The sequence below is a fragment of the Canis lupus genome, chromosome 34, assembly GCF_048164855.1.
Source record: "Canis lupus baileyi chromosome 34, mCanLup2.hap1, whole genome shotgun sequence".
Lineage (NCBI taxonomy): Eukaryota > Metazoa > Chordata > Mammalia > Carnivora > Canidae > Canis > Canis lupus.
In genome coordinates this window covers 30,253,419-30,276,591 of record NC_132871.1, presented here as the reverse complement: position 1 = coordinate 30,276,591, position 23,173 = coordinate 30,253,419, and the positions used below count along the sequence as shown (strand labels likewise).

The following is a 23,173-nucleotide window of genomic DNA, read 5'->3' as shown; positions in this document are numbered from 1 at the left end:
GGTAGAGAATGGAAAATGTCCTGACTGTGGTGTAGAGCTTGTACAATAAAGTGTTACAAATGAAATACAGTAAAATAAAGCTACCAGGGATCTCTGTTTTAAAGCTCCTGTTAGATTTTGCCCATCTAGTTTTCTGTCCACATTATGTTTTAGAAGGTTGTGGGTCTCAGGCATTTCAGAAGTCAGACCAGCAAGGCATGTCTGTGACTTTGTGCATGAGGTATCTCCTTGAGATAAATTTCCAGATGTGATCTTTGTATCTCAGGCATTCTGCTTGTGAGCCAGTGAGGCTGAAACAAAGAGCAAATCTTTTGCAGTGTGTGGCTATTGGTGCTGTCTGCTGTCCTCAATTTGCCCATCCGAATTGGCAGTTAAAGCTCCTTCTCTATAAATAGCAAGTTATTAGTTACAGCATGGTTGCCATATGGCAAAAGAGTCTCTATTGTTAAACTGATTAAATACAACAGCAGTGCCCAGTCTTTAAGAAGATACTATGTTCTGTGAAAAAAGCTTAGAGATTATTTTTGTTCCCAAACTACATGAATCAAGCTTATACAGTCTCTATTTCTATATGTGTATGTATATTATTCATCTTATTGCTACTTTTTGAAACTCTTGAAACATATCACATGTATATTAAAGTGTGTAAAGTGCACTAATATTAAGTTTATAGATTGCTGGCTTTTTACATAGCTATATACTTGTGTTACTACTATGCAGACCAAGATTCAGAACCTTTTCAGTTCCCAAGACGTTCCCCTTATAGATATCTCTTCCCTGTCAATAATCTTATGGTTTTTACTGAATGGGAAATCATCAAAGAGGGGAAAAGCCATGAAAGATTTAACTACAGGACACAAACTGAGGGTCGCTGGAGGGGAGGTGGGTGGGGGGTGGGGTATTTGGATGTTGGGCATTAAGGAGGGCACTTGATGGGATGAGCACCGTGTGTTATACACAACTGACAAATTATTGAACACGACATCTGAAACTAATAGTGGACTATATGTTGGCTAATTGAATCCTAATAAAAAATAACCATGGTCTTTAATATCAAGAAATTTGCCTTTATAGTAATGAGCTTCTAAAAATGGAGTGAAGTATTTTTTATTTATTTATTTATTTATTTATTTATTTTTTAGGAATGAAGTATTTTGAAGGCAATTCCAACTTTTTTAAAAAAGATTTTATTATTTATTTGAGAGAGAGAGAGAGAGAGCGCACGCAAGAGAGAGCAAGCACAAGGCCAGGGAGAGGCAGAGGGAGAGGGAGGAGTCGGCTTCCACTGAGCAGGGAGCCCCATCCCAGGACCCTGGGATCATGACCTGAGCTGAAGACAGATGCTTAACCCACTGAGCCACCCAGGCGCCCCAGGGCAATTTCAATCTTTTAAAATTTCCTGGAAGTAGTAATAATTATGACAAAAAATAAAGACCTCTGTACAATACTGTATAATGCAATGAACTATAATAATGATATTCTAAGTAATAAACTTCATTATATGATCACTGAAATGAAACAAGATTGCAACGTGGAGACGTCATGCATTTCTATCCACATCTCCCACCTGCGAACCAAAAAATAGAGCTGCCACACAGGCTGGTGAGTGTTCTGGTGGTCATGTTGCCAGGCAACCCCAGTCGGTATCAGAGACACCCAATTGAGCAGCAGAGACACAGACTAGAAGGTATCTTGGAAACAGAAGGGTCCAGCTGAAGGAGAGGGAGGGTGGAGGGAGAGAGGAAACCAGAGTGCCACTTGAACACTTGTCCGCATTAGTCACGACCACATACAATTCCGCCCCCTAGCAACATGCAGCTAGCTTAGAGCGAAATTCTTTGGGTTTCACCGTGTTTTCCTCCTTCGCTGTGTCTACAGGTACGAGGGCAGAGGTTAACGATGCAGAAGGGAAGGGTGTCATTTTCAGCACATTCAAACCATGTTAGCTAAAAATCCTTTGAGATTTTATATTTGATTCGGTCATGTTTAAAATAATCTGAGTTTTACATTGATATGCTTTCTTTAAAAAAAAATGGAAAGTACAGAATAAAATGCTCACCACCTGCAGTTGTCCCTCTTCGTGGAAGGTAAAGGTAACAAGGAAGAGAGGGAGGCACGTGTAAGCCCCTCCGGGAGGTCGGGCCTTAGAGGAGATGAGCCTCTGGGTTGACGACCTCGACCTCGGCAGAGCCCTCCACCCTGAGATGCAACTTTTATGTGTTTTCCTAGAAAGGCATCTTCCACTCTCCACAGTGTTCTATAAAGCCTTTTCTGCTGTACTGTGCTCTACCCCCCCAGTGCTCTCCTGTCCTCCTTCTTAACTGTGGGCACGTACAGAAAATAGCTGCTTGAGATAGGAAGCGCCTGCTGACTTATCACTACCCCTGAATCCCTTCATTCTCCCCCCTCCGACGCTGCTGTCCCGCCCAAGCCAAGGCCTTCCTGCACGGCCTGGGTCTTGCACCTGTCTCTGGTCTAAAAGCCGTGACTCAAGGAGTATCTTTTTTCTCCTCTGTATCCTCAGCCTTCTCCCACTCTCCTGACTTCTCCCCATTGGCATTATACATGTCAAAGGATCTTTACCCTTGGGACGCCTGGTGGCTCAGCGGTTTAGCGCTGGCCTTCGGCCCAGGGCATGACCCCGGGGTCCCGGGATCGAGTCCCACGTCGGGCTCCCTACCTGGAGCCTGCGTCTCTGCCTCTCTCTCCATCTCTCTCTGTGTCTCTCATGAATAAATAAATAAATAAAATCTTAAAACAAAAAAAACAGAGGCTCTTTCCCCTTGAAAACAAACCAGTGCAGGAATCCTCCCTTTATTCCAAGTCTACACTCAGTTTCTGTAAAACTTCTCTCTGCTCACAACTAGATGTTCCAAATCTGCATCCTCCATTCACACCTCAACACGCTGGCATGCTTTTTCTATTTGTCTGAAACTATTCTTTCTAAGGTCACAAAAGTGAGTCATGGAGCGATACGTAGAAGATGTACCTTTGATCTCTTTGCATGACTTTGTACCGTTGAGCATGTCCTCTCTTTTACCTTATTCTCTCTGTTGGAATCTATAATACTGCGCTCCTGTTTTTCCTTCCCTTGACAGCCGTGCACACTCTCATTGGTGGGCTTACCTTTCTTTTAAATTGGCACTCTGTGACATTGTTTGTGGCACCCTCTGATTTTTCTCACACACTCTCACTGAACAAATTTTATCAATTGCCGTAATTGTAGCCAACATTGGTTTGCGGACTCCTCTGGCCTCACTGCTCCTGAAATTCAGGTCTGGTACTCCCCTACCATCTGGCAGCTCCACCTGTATGTCCCACAGGAGCCTCAGAATCATCAGAGGCTACCAACATATTTTTTAAAACTTCTGTTTTTCTTTAATAAACTTTTTAAAAATTTTTTAACATGACAAAGTGCATAAAGAGCAAGATAAAAATAATAGAATCAGTCCTCTTTGAAACTTTAAAGAAATTGTTATTACACACAGGCTGTGACATAATTGGATATTTCTCTACTTTGTGGACAGTTATTCTTACTCTCCACAGCAGGACTGCTTCGTAACTTTTGATCTGACGGAAAGCACTAAAATCCTGAGTTTTAACAGAATAATGGTTAAAATGCCTTAAGTGATTTAAGTTGAAAGCAGTATATTGGTACATGGCTCTTGTGCTCAATTATCAGGAATGTACAAATGTCTTTTTATTCAAAAATACAAAATAAATGATCTGTAGCCATGGACAGTGACAGCAGTAAAGGTCATATGTTGTCAAATGAAATCAGTAACTGATGGTTATAGTGATTTTCTTAAATATCAGCCTTTTAAAAAAGATTTATTTATTCATCTGTGGGCCAAGGGGTAGAAGGAGAGGGGGAGGGAAGGAAAGAAACGTCAAGCAGACTCTCCGCTGGGCATGGAGCCTGTCTCCTCTTGGGGCTCGACCTCACAACCCTGAGATCATGACCTGAGCTGAAATCAAGAGTTGGCCGCTTAACCACCTAAGCCACCCAGATGCTCTAGCCAGCCTTTTCGTCACTTATTTTCTTCAGCTGACTTCTCTGAAGGTATTGTTGAGGAGCTCTTCCTTGAGCTTCCTCTCACAGCTCATTAAAAATGGTAAAGCACTATTTTAGGAAATGGAACATGCTACCTCCCATAGCACCTCCTTGTTCCGCCCGTTGCTCCCATCACAGGATTCTCTCCTCTAGGAATTCCAATGATTACGATGTCTGCTGTAGTTAACAAAGGCACCACTTCAGCTGCATTCAGCGAAGCAGGGTTTTTTTAAAAAAATATTTTATTTATTTATTCATGAGAGACACAGACACACAAAGATAGAGAGAGGGGCAGCGACACAGGCAGAGGGAGAAGCAGGCTCCATGCAGGGAGCCCGACGTGGGACTCGACCCCGGGTCTCCAGGATCAGGCCCTGGGCCGAAGGCGGCGCTAAACCCTGAGCCACCCGGGCTGCCCGTGAAGCAGTTTTTATGACCTTAGTTGGATCAGTGATTCCTTTTTCCACCATAGTCACAGAATCTCCAAGCATAGTGTCGTAACCAACTTCTGAGGAACTTTGCCTAATTTTCTTGACTGTCAATGATCCTTCAACCCCTGCATCCTTAGCAATGGCCATTGCAGGAATTTTGAGTGTTCTAGTAATAATTTCTATACCAGTTTTTTGATCTTCGTTACCTGGAGTTACTGAATCCAAGTTGGAATGCAGCTGAAGCAGGGCCCAGCCCCTCCCAGAACACTGGCTTCTTCAACAGCAGCTGCTGTCACATTGAGGGCACCTGCAACTCTGTCTTCCTTTTCATTCATTTTATTATCACTTGTTTCACCAAATTTTAGCACAGCTACTCCATTTGAGAGTTTGCCATTCATTCAGCTTTTCTTTTTCATATTCACTGGTTATAATATTTAACCGCTCAATGATTTTTTGAATATATTTTTCAGTTTGAGCTTTGTCATCTTTTCCTTTAAGAGGTGGCACTGGGGCCCCTGGAGGGCTCAGCGGCTGAGCACCTGCCTTCAGCCCAGGGTGTAACCCCGGGTCCCGGGATCGAGTCCCGCGTCGGGCTCCCTGCATGGAGCCTGCTTCTCCCTCTGCCTGTGTCTCCGCCTCTCTCTCAATCTCTCTCTGTGTCTCTCATGAATAAATAAATAAAATCCTTAAAAAAATAAAGAGCGTGGCATCATCCTTAGGCCTAATGACCTCTCCAGCTTTCCTAAGTTGTGAGGCTAAACATCTTTAAGATTTAGAGTCAGTCCTTTTTTTGCAAATGTTGTACCATCAGTAGCAATAGTCATGTCATTAAGCTGGTTCTTTCTATTGTCACAAAAACCTGGAGCTTTGACTGCTACACCCTGAAAACCAACTTTTAGCCTGTTCAGAACCAGAACCAGAACTACTCAGAGCTTCTCGATCCCCATCTTCAGCAATTAGGACCCAGGGCTTGTGATGAGCATTGGCAATTCCAAGAGCAGGTGCAACCGACTGGGTACTAGGAATTTTCTTTTCACTTGGTAGAGCATAGGTATCTTGAAACTCATATTTCTCACTTTTTAAGTTTTGTTTTTTAAAGATTTTATTCATCTATTTGACACAGAGAGTGAGAGTGAGCGAGAGTGCAAGCAGAAGCAGAGGGAGCAGCAGAGGGAGAGGGAGAAGCTGGCTTCTCCCCAAGCAGGGAGCCTGACGTGGCTCTTGATCCAGGACCCTTAGCCAAAGACAGGTGCTTCACCAGCTGAGCCCTCAAGCACCCCTTACTTTCATTTTAGAGAGAGCACATGCGTGTGCACACAAGGGAGAGGGGCAGAGAGGGATGGAGAGAAGCCAACTTCCCGCTGAGCACGGAGCCTGACTCAAGGCTCCATCCCATGACCTTGAAATCGTGACCTGAGCTGAAATCAAAGTCCAGTGCTTAACCAGCCATGTAAACACCCACATTTCTGAGCTTTTGATGTATTAATAAAGAATGGAGAAATATAACCTCGATCAGACTTCATACTTTGAATAATTTCTAATTCACAATGTAGTGCTTTTTCATCCTTTACTGTGATGATATCCTTTCTCCCAAGCATTTTCATTGCATTAGAAATAATGTTGCCAGTTCCTTTGTTTCCATTCACAGGAATCATGGCAACCTGAGCAATTTCTTCATGGGTTGTCATGGAATTAGGCTGCTTCTTGAGTTCAGCTATTACAGCATCAACAGCTAACATTACACCTCTCCTGATTTCCACAAGATTAGCACCTTTGCTAATCTTCTCAAAAGCCTTCCTTGACAATAGAGAGTGCCAGCGCACCATCCCTCGTGGCAACATCTTGAACAAGTTGAGCACCAATAGTTTTATTTTTATCTTGTAAGTCAATGGACTTTGCAATGGTCACACCATCTTTTGTTACTTTAGGACTTCCCCAACTCTGTTAAATATTCACCGTTCTCCCCTTTGGCCCCATAGTAATGGCTACAGCTTGACTAAATGGTCTACACCTTGAAGCGTTAAGATTTGGGCATCATTACCAAATTTTACATCTTTGGCTTAGGCCCGAGTGAGGTGGGGAGCCGGTGCCAGAGCCAGTGGAGGCTGGCCTGATTTCGCAAAATACTGTTGGTAATCAAAGCATTTCTGTGGAGCAATTATAGGGTGTGCAGGCAGCAAGGCAGGCCATCAGGAGTGAGTGAAGGTGTAAAATCAGCATTCTTTTTTTTTTTTTTAAAGATTTTTTATTTATTTATTCATGAGAGACACAGAGAGAAAGAGGCAGAGACACAGGCAGAGGGAGAAACAGGCTCCCTGCAGGGAGCCCTACGTGGGACTCGATCCAGGGACTCCAGGATCATGCCCTGGGCTGAAGGCAGGTGCTAAACCACTGAGCCACCCAGGGATCCCTAAAATCAGCATTCTTAGCAATGATGTTGGCCTCAGAAATCTTAGTCTTGACTAGGTCTTTGCTTTTATCTGGAATTGCTGTATTATAAACTCAGTGAAGTAAGTTGTCCCAAGCACTTGGTATAGGGCTGAGGGCACTTCGGCACTTCAGTTTACCAACTAAGTGAAATAGATAGCTTATATTTTAAATGTATCTTAAATGCTTTTCTCTTTTCAAATTGTATTAAATTATTTTGCTCATCATAATATTGATCACAGTAAAATAGCGATGTCTCACATGTACTGATTAGTTACTATGTGCCAGTTCCTATGATTTCATTATATATATATATATATATATATATATATATATATAAAATCTTTACCATGACCTTACAAGTAGGTATTGCTCTTATTGGCACTTGCAAACAACTGGAGTTAGCCTAGGTAAATTCATCTCTCCAGTATTTCCAAATGAAAGGGTGGTGGTGGTGGGACTTGAATCAAAGTCCATGTAATACCCCTAACTGTACTAAAGTGGTGAATTTTTAGAGAAAAGCAACAGCAACAACAAAATGCAACATTTTTATATTTGTGGCTCTTTGATACATAGATAGCTTTGCTCTTATTTAGCCTCTTCGATATCTCAATACTAGCACATGACTATAAGCACAGTCTTTCCTAGATGTCAACAATTATTTTGCTCTGGTTTATCATGAAGAAATAACTTAGAATATGCATTCAGGGGGCAGCTGGGGAGCTCAGTCAGCTAGATGTCTGACTCTTGATTTCAGCTAAGGTCTTGATCTCAGGGTCCTGGGATCAAGCCCCGTGGTGGTTTCTGTGCTCAGCGGGGATCTGCTTAAGGATTTTCTCTCTCCCTTGCTCTCTCTCTGACCCTCCCTCTGTTTGCATGTATACACTCTCTCTTAAAATCAAAAAGTGTTCTCAGGCTTGGGATAAGAGAAAAGGAGCTTCTGTAAAATGGCAAGTGGAGATAACGGAAGAATATTGGGATGGCCGGGAGATACGGTGTTGTCTCCACAGAAGAGAAAGAAAATATAGAAAAGTTGGGGAAAGAATGGGAGAAACCACTAACAAATATATCCGGCAGAGCCAATTGCAAATTGAGAAAAAAAAATCTTGGCTAGGTGACTTTTATAAGTGAAAGAAAAGAGAGGAGATTATAGAGAGCAAATGAATGAATGAAGAAGGAATATAAAAATGTGGTGAAGAAAAACACGACTTAAATATAATCAAAGAGAGATATAATTTAATAAAATGGGAAGAGTGGGGATAACTAGGAATTAAAAATGGCATAAAGAAAAATATCCAATGCATCAGTAATAGGTTTCATTGATTCTGGTTGCTGTCTTTGTAGGTACCTGCCAGAAATGTGAAGCAAAAAGAAAAAATAAAATGTTGATTGCTGTTCTGCTGGGGTGGAGCTGAACGGATGTGGAAATCTGAGAATTTTTATACTGATTATGTTTCTTTGCAGGAGAGGAATCATAGCATTTTCTTTCTCAGTTTGTGTGCTGTTTTGTTCCACTGAAATTAATAGATAAGAGACTTTGGAATGGAGTACACTTACTGATTTGTTTGGATGCCAGTCAGTGGTTAGAATGTATTTACCATGCTTCTCAAAATCAAAAGAAAACATTATAACCATTCAGCCCCACATAGTGGAGCCTTTCCTTGGACAAATCAGATGTTATTGATCTTGAAGCTTTATGCTTTTGCTATTTGAAGTATAAAACTATAAAATCTTTGCAGAAAATTCATGAATTATTTGCTTTTGGAATTTGAACCTTGACTCAAAAACTGTAATAAGAAAAACTGTCTATTAATAACTTGTTTCCTCACTGTTCTAATGTAAACTATAAGATCTCATTTCTAGAAAAGAATCTGACAGTTGAGTTAAGATTGAGTAGGGTGATCATCATTTCTCTCCTGCTCCCCACTGTTCCCCAGCCTCCCACCATATTCCCCATAGCTCATTTCTGGTAAATAATATTGAAAGAAAAATTGTTTCCAGAAGTTGATTTAATTGGCAATGACTGGCACAAAGTGATAAATGCACATGTGACCAGAGGTTTTTGGTGACCAGAGGCATAAAATTATTTAATTATTGCATTAAAATGAGAATTAAGGCCATTTAAAATAGCATTTTTAGATTAGACATTTGGAAACAGACTACAGGATAGATTATATTTGTTGAACACTACATCTTCCTCTTTAATTTTTCTTTTGTCTGAATAAAACAAATAACAGGGAGTCTTCTTTTAACAGGGAGTTTTTTTTTTTGCTCATGGTTATTTGATTTTCAAATCTAATCATCTTTGTCATTAACTCCATAATGATTTTTTCAGATTACAGTAGACTAGTGATAGAAGACCATGTTTTTCTGTAGCAGCAATCACTGTAGTTCGCAGGTACTTCAAGTTAGCGTGCTGTTTGAATCTAAATCATATGGAAGGAAGGAACCTTTTGGAGTTCAAGTAGGTATGCCTTGAATAGATTAAAATTAAATTAAAATTTAAAATTAAAATTAAAATTAAATTAAAATTAAAATTTCCTTTCCCAAAATTCTTTCGTGTTATTTCTTCTGTAAAAACTTAGTTGGATTTGATGAAATTTAGGCTGCAATGGTGACAGTGAGTAGAAGTGAAGTAGTCTTCCCCAATTTCAATGATTGCTTTTAAATACTGGCCCTGATGGTTTGGGGGAAGGTATTTATTTGGAACCCAAACCACAAGTGCAGCCAGAAAAAGATAGTTCCTGAATCTTGCATGGGACTTCAGGTTAGGAAAGTTTGCCAATTTCCTGAAAAGAATGTAAAGCGTTAATAGAATTTGACATGGGTGCAAACTTTTATCTTTCCAAAGTCACATAGATTCTGTAACACAGGAGACTTTTGGAAACAAAAGAGAAAAATCTGAAAACAATACTTAAATCAGACTATTTTATCTTTTAATTGATATTTAAAACTTTCATTATTTTAGGAGAGAGAGAGTGGAGGGGGTAGAGGGAGAAGGAGAGGAGAGAGAGAGAATATCAAACAGCCTCCCTGCTGAGCACCGACCCCTGCACAGCCTGGCCCCACTCCACCTCTCCGACATGGTAGTTTTCTTACTTGCTTTCAAATAAAACATATATTTCCCCTTAATTCAGATAATATATGCTATTTCTGGGTGATTTGAAAATTAGAAAAAAATACTAGGAGGAATTGCAAAACAAAACAAAACAAAATCCACATATTCCTACCTGTTCCTTCCAGGACTTTCATAAGAATAAATAAAAGTAGTTGTGATTATAGTATATAAACAGGTGTGTATGTTAACTTGTTGAATTTTATGGTATCCTATAAGTTTTTCTCATGTTACTATAAAATTGAATAAGTTTCTAATAGCATAATATGCTGTTAATTGACTATGTATCTATTTTGAACTCTTTTTTTAAAAGATCTTATTTATTTATTCATGAGAGACACAGAGAGAGAGGCAGACACAGAGGCAGAGGGAGAACCCGGCTCCCCATAGGGAGCCTGATGTGGGACTCGATCCCAGGACCCCGGGATCACGCTCTGAGCCAAAGGCAGATGCTCAACCACTGAGCCACCCGGGCGTCCCTGAACTCTTTTTAATTAATAAATAATGCCATTGTACCATCTCCATGTGTAAAAGCTTTTTTTCTGATATGGGGTTTTTATTTTTTACTTATTTATTTACTTTTTTAAAATTTAAATTCAAGTTAGTTAACATATAGTATAGTATTGGATTTAGGAGTAGAATTTAGTGATTTATTACTTACCTAAACACCCAGTGCTCATCCCAACTAGTGCCCTCCTTAATGCCCATCACCTATTTAACTTACCCACCTCTCTTCCAGCAACCCTCAGTTTGTTCTCTATAGCTAAGAGTCTCTTACAGTTTGCTTCCCTCTCTGTTTTTATCTTATTTTATTTTTTCTTCTCCTATGTTCATCTGTTTTGTTTCTTAAATTCTACAGATGAGTCAAATTATTTGCTATTTATCTTTCTCTGACTGACTTATTTTGCTTAACATAATATTCTCTAGCTTCATCCATGGTGTTACAAATGACAAGATTTTATTCTTTTTGAGGGCTGAGTAATATTCCATTACACACACGCACACATTGTGTATATACACACTTCTATATACGTACATGTATATATACCACTTCTTTATCTCCTTGGCTATTGTTGGTAGTGCTGCTATGAACATCGGGGTGCATGTGCCCCTTTGAATCAGCATTTTTTGTATCCTTTGGATAAATACCTAGTCGTGCAATTGCTGGATCATAGGGTGGTTCCATGTTTAACTTGTTGAGGAACCTCCATGCTGTTTTCCAGAGTGGCTGTACCAGTTTACATTTCCACCAATAGTGCAAGAGGGCTCCCCTTCTCCACATCCTCGCCAATATCTGTTCTTTCCTGAGTTAATTTTAGTCATTCTGTGTGGTATAAATGATATCTCATCATGATTTTGATTTGTATTTCCCTGATGATAAGTGATCTCTGGGGAAATGTGTGCTCATGTCTTCTCTCCATTTCGTAACTGGATTATTTATTTTTGGGATGTTGATTTTGATGAGTTCCTTATAGATTCTGGATACTAGCCCTTTACTAGATAGGTCATTTACAAATATCTTCTTCCATTTTGTTTGTTGCCTTTTAGTTCTGTTGATTGTTTTTTGTGCTGTGCAGAAACTTTTTATCTTGATGAAGCCCCAATTGTTCATTTTTGCATTGGTTTCCCTTGCCTCCAGTGATATGTCTAGTGATAAGTTGCTACAGCCAAGGTCACAGAGGTAGCTGTCTGTGTTCTCCTCTAGGATTTTGATGGTTTCCTGTCTCACATTTAGGTCTTTTATGCATTTTGAATTTATTTTTGTGTATGGTGTGAGAAAATGGTCTAGTTTCATTATTCTGCATGTGGCTGTCCAGTTTTCCCAACACCATTTGTTGAAGAGGCTGTCCTTTTTCCATTGGATATTCTTTCCTGCTTTGTTGAAGATTAGGTGACCATATAGTTGTAGGTCCATTTCTGGTTTCTCTATTCTGTTCCATTGATCTATGTGTCTGTTTTTATGTCCATTCCATACTCTCTTGTGATTACAGCTTTGTGATACAGCTTGAAGTCTGAGATTGTGATGCTTCCCACTTTGCTTTTCTTCTTCAACACTCCTTTAGCTATTTGAGTTCTTTTATGGTTCCATACAAATTTCAGTGTTGTTTGTTCTAGTTCTGTGAAAAATGCTGGTGTTATTTTGATAGGGATTTATTGACTGTGTAGATTCCTTTGGGTAGTACCTAGGCATTTTAGCAGTATTTGCTATTCCAATCCATGAGCATGGAATATTTTTACATTTCTTTGTGTCGTCTTCAATTTCTTTCATAAATGTTCTATAGTTTTCAGATCTTTTACCTCTTTGGTTATATTTATTCCTAGCTATCTTATAGTTTTTGGAGCAATTATAAATGAGATCAAATCCTTGATTTCTTTTTCTGTTCCTTCATTATTGGTGTATCGAAGTGTAACAGACTTCTCTATCTTGATTTTTATATCTTGCAACTTTGCTGAATTCCTGTATCAGTTCTAGCAATTTTTTTTGGTGGCGTCTTTAGGATTTTATACATAGAGTATCATGTCATCTGTGAGAAGTGAAGATTTGATTTCTTCCTTGCCAACTAGGATGCCTTTTATTTCTTTTTGTTGGCTGATTGCTGAGGCTAGGACTTCTAGTACTATGTTGAATAACAGTGGTGAGAGTGGACATCACTGTCATGTTCCTGCTCTTAGGGGAATAGCTCTCAGTTTTTCCCCAGTGAGGATGATATTAGCTGTTTGTCTTTCATATATGGCCTATATGATGTTGAGGTATGTTCCTTCTATCCCTACCTTTTTGTTGAGGGTTTTTTTATCAAAATAGGCTGCTATATTTTGTCAAATGCTTTTTCTCCATCTATTGAGATTATCATATGGTTCTTATCCCATCTTTTATTAATGTGGTGTATCATGTTGATTGATTTGTGGATATTGAACCACCCCTGCAGCCCAGGAACAAATCCCACTTGGTCATGGTGAATAATCCTTTTAATGTACTGTTGGACTCAATTAGCTAGTGTCTTGTTGAGAATTTTTGCATCTCTATTCATCAGGGATACTGGTCTATAATTTTCTTTTTTAGTGGGGTCATTGCCTGGTGTTGGAATCAAGGTAATGCTGGTCTCACAGAGTGAATTGGAAGTTTTCTTACATTTATATTTCTTGGGATAGCTTCAGAAGAATAGGAATTAATTCTTTAAATGTTTGGTAGAAGTTCCCTGGGAAGCCATCTGGCCCTGGACTCTTGTTTGTTGGGAGATTTTTGATTACTGACTCAATTTCCTTGCTGGTTATGGGTTTGTTCAAATTTTCTATTTCTTTCTATTTCAGTTTTGGTAGTTTATATGTTTCTAGGAGTTTATCCATTTCTTCCAATTTGCCCAATTTGTTGGCATATAAATGCTCATAATATATTTTATATTTGTTTGTATTTCTGTGGTGTTGGTTATGTTCTCTCCTCTTTCATTCATGATTTTATTTATTTGGGTCCTTTCTCTTTTCCTTTTGATAAGTCTGGATAGGGGATTATCATTTTTTTAATTCTTTCAAAAAAACTACTTCTTAGTTCTGTTTATCTTACTGATTTTTTTATTTCTATATTATTGATTTCCTCTCCTATCTTTAGTATTTCCCATCTTCTGCTGGTTTTAGGCTGTATTCACTGTTCATTTCCCAGCTCCTTTAGGTGTAAGGTTAGGTTGTGTATTTGAGACTTGCTTCTTGAGAAAGGCCTGCATTGCTATATACTTTCCTCTTAGGATCACTTTTGCTGCTTCCCAAAGGTTTTGGACTGTCTTGTTTTCATTTTCATTTGCTTCCATGTATTTTTAAAAATTTCTTCTTTAATTTCCTCATTACCCATTCATTCTTTAGTAAGATGTTCTTTAACTTCTGTATATTTGTGGTCTTTCCAAATATTTTCTAGTGGTTGACTTCAAGTTTTATAATGTCATGGTCTGAAAATGTGCCTGATATGATCTTAATCTTTTTGTACTTGTTGAGGCCTGATTTGAGATCCAGTATGTGATCCATTCTAGAGAATGTTCCACTTGCACTTGAAAAGAATGTGTATTCTGCTTACTTTAGGATGAAATGCTCTGAATATATCTGTTAAGTCTGTCTGGTCCAGTGTGTCATTCAAAGCCATTGTTTCCTTGTTGATCTTCTGCTTAGATGATCTGTTCATTGCTGTGAGTGGCGTGTTTAAATTCTTTACTATTACAGTATTATTATCAATTACTTTCTTTAAGTTCATTATTAATTGATTTTTACATTTGATTGCTCTCAATTTGAGAGCATATATATATTTACAATTGTTAGATCTTCTTGTTAGATAGATTCCTTTCTTGTGATACAGTGCCCTTCTTCATCTCTTATTGCAGTCTTACATACTGGTATAAGAATGGCTACTCCAGCTTTCTTTTGATGTCCATCAGCGTAATAGATGGTTCTCCAGCCCTCTCTTTCAATCTAGAGGTGTCTTTGGGTCAAAAATAAATCTCTTGATAAGTATCATGTTGGTGGACACAGTTTTTTCATCCAGTCTGATGCTCTATGTCTTTGATTCGAGCATCCAGCCCATTTACATTCAGAATAATTATTGATAGATATGAATATAGTGCTGGGATATTACCTATAAAGTGGCTGTTCCCGTAGATTGTCTCTATTCAGCGCTAGTATTTATTGCTTTTGGTCTCTCTTTCCCACTCTAAGGGTCCACTTTAATACTTCCTGCTGAGCTGGTTTAGTGTTCATGAACTCTTTTATTTTTGCCTGTCTTGGAAACTCTTTATGTCTCGTTTTACTCTGAATGACAGCCTTACTGGATATAGTATTCTTAGCTGCATATTTTTCCCTTTTAGCAAGGTCAATGTATCATGCTTCTGGCCTGCCAAGTTTCTGTGAACAGGTCTGCTGCTAACCTTACATGTCTACCCTTGTAGGTTAAGGAATTTTTGTGCTTAGCTTTCAGAATGATCTCTTCTTTGTATTTTGCAAGTTTCACCATGATATGTCTTGGTGATACCTGTTTTTGTCGATTTTGAGAGGGAGTTCTTTGTGCCTCTTAGACTTGAATGCCCATTTCCTATGCCATTTAGGGAAATTCTCACCTGTAATTTGTTCAAATAAATCTTCTGCCCCCTTTTCCCACTCTTCTTATGGGACTCTTATGATACAGATATTATTGTCCTTCGTGAAATCACTGATTTCCCTAAGTCTATATTCATGATTTAACAGTTTTCTTTCCCTCTTCTTTTCAGTGTCATTATTTTACATAATTTTATCTTCTCTGTCACCTATTTTTTTTCATCCTTGTTATGTTTACATGCAGTTGGCATTACTTCTCAGTTATAACATTTTTTATTTCGGCCTGTTTTTAGGTCATTTATCTCTGCAGCCAGGGTTTCTCTGGTGTCATCTACATTTCTTTCAAGCTCAGCTAGTATCCTTATGACTGTTGTTCTAAATTCTTGCTCAGATATATTGTTTATATCTGTTTTGAGCAAATTTCTGGCTGTGATTTTTTTCTTGTTCTTTCTTTTGGGGAGAATTCCTCCATTTTGTCATTTTATCTAGGTTTCTGTCTTTTGCATGTTATGAAAACTTGTTATGTTTCCTACTCCTGAGAGTAATACTATATCAAGAAGGGTCTACACTGTCCAGAGCCTGAAACTTCAGGAAGTGTTTCTGATGTATGCTTTGTGCATTTCTGCTATGTCTTAGCTTTCCCACAGGTCAGACCTCAGTGGAGTTCCTCCTTGCTTGCAGTGGAGAGTGTTTGGATCTCTAACTAAGTGTGCCCTGATTTGTTTGTTAAGACAAGCCTGATTTAAAAAAAAAAAAAAAAAAAAAAAAAAAAAAAAGCCTGATTCAAGAAAAAAGGGAAAGGAAGAAAAAAGAAAATAAGTAGACAAACAAATATAAACAAATGTAAGTCTGATTCCAAAGAAAAAGAAAGGAAAAAGAAAAAAAAGAAGTCTGATCCAAAAAATGAGAAGAGGAAACCAACTAACAAAGGAACAAAAACTCATAAGCCTGAATCAAAAGAAAAAAAAAAACTAACAAAAAATAAAATATAAAATAAAATATAAAAAGAAAAGAAAAGCTCATCCTAATGCAGCCAGACCTGAAGCTGACACTCTAGGGCACTCTATCATCAGCAGACCTGGTACATGTCAGGGGGCTTGTGATGGTCTTCTGAGGTAAAAGCCAGCTAGACTGGCTCACAATCAGACCTGCCTTGGTAAAGATTCAGGTGCTGAGTGCAGGGGAGTAGGGTTTGTTGTGGGGGATTCCAGCCTCTACTGGCAATGCTGTTTCTCTCTGAATTCTGACTGCATTGGGGGTCGGGGAGAGTGGAGTGGAAGATGGCATCATCCCTCCCTCTCATCCCAGGGAGGAGAACTCCTAGCTCCTGCTGCTTAGGAGGGCCTCACAGAAAAGTGAATAATCTCCCCTCCTGTGTCCCAGGCTTTGGTCGGATCCCTGATCAACCTGTCTGTGCCCAGGCCAGGGGCATGCCCAGTGCCATAGTTCTCCTGTGTTTTATCTCTAACCAGTGGCTGGGAATCAAAATTCCAAATCTTAAAGGACCTGTTCCCTTCCTGGGAGAGCCTGGCAGCACTGCACTGGGCACCGATCTGTCCCAGAAAAGTAGTTGCACTGCTTTGTAGGTGCCTGGGGTCTACGGTGAAGCACAGCAAAAAGCTGTGACCAGGTTAGTTGCCTTCTGTTTGCATCTGTGTCCCCTACTGTTGAAAGGCTGCTCAGTGGCTCCCAGCAGGCCTTTTGTCCCTGGAGAGGCAATATATGCCTTTCTAAATGTACTCCAGGAAGGGGATCATTTTCTCCCAGTGTGATCCAGGACATCCTCACAACACATCATCTTGTGCAAACCCTAGGCACCCCACTGCCCCACTATCTACTTCTCTCCCTGACTTCTCTCCCCAAAAGGGGCTCTCTCCCCTCCTTAGCACCTTAGCTTTTCTCTCCCCCAACTCACATCCCTGGATGTGCTTCTGTCACATTCACTCCCTCCAGTTGTGCAGATTGTTTTCTTAATTCTCAGATCTATGTCCTAGTTGTTCAAAATGATTTGATGTTGATCGAGCTGTGTTCGAGGGACAGTGCAAGCCCAGGCTACTCTACTACTCTGCCGTCTTCTCTAATATGGGGTTTTTACAGAGGGTTTTCCAGCAGAGAAATTACTGGTTCAAAGTATATGATTATTTTTAAGAAAATAGGTTAAAAATCATATTTATTTTTAGTAAACCACATTTCTTTCCAAAGAAGCTTTTATCATTTTACATTTCCACCCACAAAGTAAAAAAAAGGACCCATTTCATCCTAAAATATAATTTTGTCAAAAACTATTTAATTGTAATACATTGTTTTTAACTAGCAAAATCCTTAAATGAATTAATTACTCATTTTCCCATATGGCAGGGAAAATGTTGCTTTGTGTTTGGGCTGGTTCATTTGCTTGTACATATAATGCTCAACTTTTAAATCTTGTAAAGAGGTAGTATATCGTTCCCTTTCTCATATATTTTTGGAAAATATCCTTAATTTATAATGCTTCTATGTTTTCTATTATTGGATTATATACTCCATTATATTAGATTGCTTTATATTGATTAACAAGTTACAGTTGTTAGCAATTTTATAAGACAAGATTGCTTTGCTAATAATAAGAATATGACTTTTTAGTCTTTGAGTATATAATAATTTTACTTTGCTATTAATTGGGGACTAGTTAATCAATATTCTGACTTTTAATTCTTTATTTACTACTTCCCTCTAATTGCCTATCTTTTAAAGCACTTAATTTATGATTAATAACTTCACCAGGAAAGTTGCAGGAAATAAAAAACATAAACAAGCTGCAAATCAAAGTAATAAACAGTCTATGGTAATTTTATTAAGGTGGGTTTTTTTTTTAAGGGAGGATTTTGAATATTTTACCTGTTAATACTTTTAAAATTTATTTTTGGGAAGTGTGTGCCTTTCTTTCAGGTATCATTAAGGTAACAAAATTCAGCATATTAAAATATTCAAGCAGGCAAACAAAATTTTATTTACATTTATGCATTTATATGATAAAATTTCTGGAAGGAGCTCTAACTAATTTTACTTCTAGGGTTTTCTGTGGCTAAATCCCTTCTACATCCTTTACTTTGTGCTGCTGGGGACCTTTTGTGTCCTACAGTTCTGAGCTTTTCTTGGTCTTTACTTCACTTTTTTTTTGTCTCCCACTAATTGCCAGCTGGAGCAGAGTGATTCTGATATAATTTTAAAGATAACTTAATATTATTTTTCATTATCTTCTACAAGTAAATGCCTCTGTTTTAGAAAGAAAGCCTAGACAAGAAATAGCTATGTTCCCTTCCACATTTCAAATAAAGAACACTTGTAATTCATGCCTTACGTCTTTTATTATGAAGAATTCAAAAGCCTTAAGGGTAGGAAGCTAGGAAGCTGAAGCTAAGATTTTCTAATGGTTTGATGTCTCAGTGGAAACAGTTATTTTCTTTTTTAATCATGTGATTTATGACAGAAGATGGCCAGTTTACTGCCAGGTATCTATTGGGAACTGTCTAAATGCTTTACTGTTGTCTTAAATCTCTAGGTTTTATCTCCAGTTGAACATTTCGGATTTCTGTTTTCCCTTCTTGGTAACTATTCATGAAAAATCTTTACCTACTAGTATGCTATTTTATAAGATGAATCCTGAGCTGTCATTAAATAATACCTAAAAAAATAAATGATGAGCAAATTTTACGTTGATGAATACAGTTTTTAAAACTGCTTAATTTCATTATCTTTTTGTGAGTCATAAGTAGGTTTTTACAAGCTTACTCCATGAAGACTTAATTTTATTATTCTAAAGATAATCTATTGCTTGTTAAGTCTTAGTAACATATACTTTAGGCTTTGTCATTCATGGCATCTTCATAGAATGCATATTCTTATATATAATCATGACTATAAAGATCAATGTATAACAAACTGTCTTGACAAGTGGCATTTGCCTTATAAACATTCTCCATAAAACTTCACTCTTCCAATGTTGCCATGCTCAATAACTTTGTTTGTTGCACATTGTCTCAACATCAATAATTATATATAATAGCTACATTAAAAAAAGTTTCATATTTTGGAATATTCCTAATGTTTCACGTATATCCTTTCTTACCTCTATTCTAGTACCCTTTTGTTTCTCCTCCTGGATCCCAGGCCAGAAGACAGGGCTTATATCTGTCTATATCTTTTATCTTTAGTGCCTAACACATTGTTGACATCTGTGTAGACATTCAGTTGCAACTGTAGGATAAATTAAAGGAATATTTTGCTTTTTATAATTAAGGTCAAAGTTTTATTCTCAAAGGAACACATGCTTATATTAAAATTCAGACCTACAAAAGACTATAAATTAGTTCTACTCTTCAGAAATCAAGTTTAGGTAATAATAGCAGTCAGAGTGCCAACCACAGGAGCTGCTTTACCCAGGCAGGCCAGGTGATTATTTTGCCAGGCTCTGATGTTGGATCTGGGTGACAGAGAGAACATGAACTGACACCACCCCTTTCCTCTATCCTTTGGGATGCAATCTATTTTCTACCCAGGTGTCAAGATTTTAATCTTCTTCCAAAGCCATGAAATTTGTTGTGTCTTAGCTCAATAAATATAACTTCACCTGTTTTTATCAATCATCTTTACTCTGATTGAGACCTTTCATATGGCAGAGTTAAAAGTAAGTAGGAAAAAGACAGTTTTACAAAGATTACAAATACCTTTCTTTTTGGCCCACACCAGCCATTGTATGGGGATTCAGTTAGCAGTATATACAATCAAGAGCTTATTATCCCCATTCTCTAGGACCCTGTTGATCCGAAAAGAGATGGCTGTATCAGAATTAAGTTTGAATATGCTAGTCTCTCTTTTGCCTGGGCTGTTACCTAGTAGTATACTAATCAGGTTGGCTTGGGGTTCCTGTTACAGGAAAGAAAAATGTGCCATGTCCAGCAAAGGATGAGTGGAATCTTGTATTTTCAAAATAGTTTTACATAGTTTCCTACCCCTTTCATCCAGATCATTAGTAGGTGATCAAGAAAAGATGAATTTTTGGGGAGAAAGGCCAAATTTAGTGAGCCAACTGCTTTGCTCAAGTGGATGGACTGGGAGGTGATTAGAAGGTTGGTCACATATTTTTTTCAGTCTTTTTTGAGGATGTCATTCCAACATTCATCAAAAAACTCTGAATGGTAGGAAGTGTGGAAAATATATCTAATATTGTCATTATTGTTCTATTGTTGGGTGGCCTTTATGATGAAAGACATACTATTGTCAGACTGTGGATGGCCTGGAAATCAAAAAACACGACCCAGTTTAGTTTTGTGGGCCACAGTGGTATGGCCAAAGGTGGCTGATTAGACTATGACAGCAGCACTATAGCCTGAGACCAGGCAGGATTGTGACTTGGGTAGGTTGGTGACTTCGGTGCCTGTACTAAACCTGCCACACTCAGACAGAGTTATAGGTATGAGCCCTTCCCCCCCCAACTCCCCCCCCCAACTTCTGAACCATAATTGTACAGGAGGTACATATGGCCTTCTGTCCACTCTGGTGACAGGATAACTCAGCCTTATCCTTTTTCTTTTTTAAAGATTATTTATATATTTATTTATTCATGAGGGACATAGAGAGGCAGAGAGGCATGGGCAGTGGGAGAAGCAGGCTCCCTCAAGGGAGCCTGATACAGGACTCAATTCTAGAACCCCAGGATCACTCCCTGAGCCAAACCAGGCACTCAACCACTGAGCCATCAGACGTCCCCCTCAACCTTATCCTTAATCATCTTTTTGTTCTTAAAACAGCTGAGATCTGATTAGAGCAGACAATAGGTGTCAGAGGGCATGGAAGGAGAGAACAGCTTTATGTCAGTTAACAAGTTTGTATTTATTTTCAATTTAGAGTGACTGATCACCTACAGCGGAGCCAAACAAATATTATGTTTTTGATTTTCATTATTATTATTGCCAGTACTTGTTTAATTTTACCACATTTTTATTGGAGCTTTTACTTCTCAGTCCTTTAATTCACTCATTCAACAAATGTTCATCAACCTATTTTATGCTAAAAACTGTTTTTAGTATCTTAAGAATAGCATGGAAAATAATGGACATAATATTATGGGGAAAGTAAGCAATAAATAAACATGTACTTGTGATATGCACTCTGAATAAATTATCTAAGTATATGACATAGATGGTGGCAGGGCATTATGTTGGTCCAGAAAATAAATCTCTAAGGATATGACATAGATGGTGGCAGGGCATTATGTTGGTCCAGAAAATAAATCTCTAAGGATATGAGCAGTGATCTGAATAAAAGGTACAGGGTGTGCCATTGAATTATTTAGGGAAAGAGTGTTCACGGAGAACTTCAAGCATGAAGATTCTAGATTTCATTGAGTGAAGGAGCAAGAGAGATGGAAGGTGAGGTCTTAAAGGCAGTCAGGATCCAGATTTGGTTGAATGCTATAGGTCAAGATAAGGATTTGGAATTTATTTTAAATGTGATAGAAAGTTATTGGTCAATAGTAAACAGAACACAGAAGAGATTAAATTTAAATTTTAACAGGATCATCCTGACTTCTGTGCAGAGAGATTATTATGGGAGTGCATTTAAGAAGATAAGGATAGGGATCCCTGGGTGGCGCAGTGGTTTAGCGCCTGCCTTTGGCCCAGGGCACGATCCTGGAGACCCGGGATCAAATCCCACGTCGGGCTCCCGGGGCATGGAGCCTGCTTTTCCCTCTGCCTATGTCTCTGCCTCTCTCTCTGTGACTATCATAAATAAATAAATTAATTAATTAAAAAAAAAGATTAAAAAAAAAAGAAGATAAGGATAGCATATGATTGAGTGATAGAACTTCTAGGCATATGCTCAAGAGAAATGAATACATGTGTCCATATAAATATTTGTGCATGAAAGTCCAGAGCTACATTATTAATAATAACCAAAATTTTTATATTATGAATATCACTAGTCATAATAACCAATTCAAAATAGACAAACTGATAAATGAATAAATAAATTGTGGTATGCCTATACAATGGAATATTATTTGTGAAGAAAAAGAAATAAAGTGCTGGTATATGCTACAACATGGATATGAAAATATTATGCTAAGTGAAGAAGACAGTCAGAAAGTATCACACATTGTTTGATGCCATTTAGATGAAAGTTCAGAATGGACAACTCTGTAAGAGGCGGAAATTAGGTTAGCAGTTACCTAGAACTAGGGGCCATGGGAAGATTGGGAGGTTATAGTGAAGGGAAGCTGTTTTCCTTTGAGATAATGAAAGTATTCTAAAAGTGTTTGTGCATATCTTTGTGACTATACTGTAATCCATTGCACTGCAAACTTTAAATGGGCGAATTATATGGTTTGTAAATTGTATCTCAATAAAATTATTTTTTAAATAAAGAAGTTGGGATCCCTGGGTGGTGCAGCGGTTTAGCGCCTGCCTTTGGCCCAGGGCGCGATCCTGGAGACCCGGGATCGAGTCCCACGTCGGGCTCCCGATGCATGGAAGCCTGCTTCTCCCTCTGCCTATGTCTCTGTCTCTGTCTCTGTCTCTGTCTCTCTCTCTCTCTCTGTGACTCTCATAAATAAATAAAAATTAAAAAAATTAAATAAAGAAGTTAAGGCAGTATGTCAAGGTGGTGATGGTGGCTTGGTCTAGAGTGGCAGCAGTGGAATTGGTAAGAAGTGGGTCAAATCTGAAAGTGGAGCCAACAGAATTTGCTACAAGATCAAATAAGAGATGTAAAAAAAAAAGTTGCATAGGAAACAATAGATGTTGGCAAGGATGCAAAGAAAGGGTAACCCTTTTACACTGTTGGTGGGAATACAAACTGGTGCAGCCACTCTGGAAAACAGTATGGAGGTTTCTCAAAAAGTTAAAAATATAACTACCCTATGACCCAGCAATTACACTACTAGGTATTTACCCAAAGGATTTATGTATCCTATGGGGTGTATCCGTGCACCCCAATGTTTACAGCAGCACTATCAACAATAGCCAAATTATGGAAGGAGCCCAAATGTCCATCAACTGAGAAAAACAGTTGGATATGTTTGGATAAAGTGTGTGTCTG

General features: G+C 38.4%; 1 protein-coding gene and 1 pseudogene across 4 annotated transcripts in view; one reads left to right on the top strand and one right to left on the bottom strand.

The window, feature by feature from the left end:
• Positions 1 to 23,173, top strand: part of GALNT13 (polypeptide N-acetylgalactosaminyltransferase 13) — a 542,562-nt gene that overhangs the window by 80,592 nt on the left and 438,797 nt on the right. The window lies entirely within an intron of this gene.
• Positions 4,124 to 6,630, bottom strand: LOC140624108 (60 kDa heat shock protein, mitochondrial-like; annotated as a pseudogene).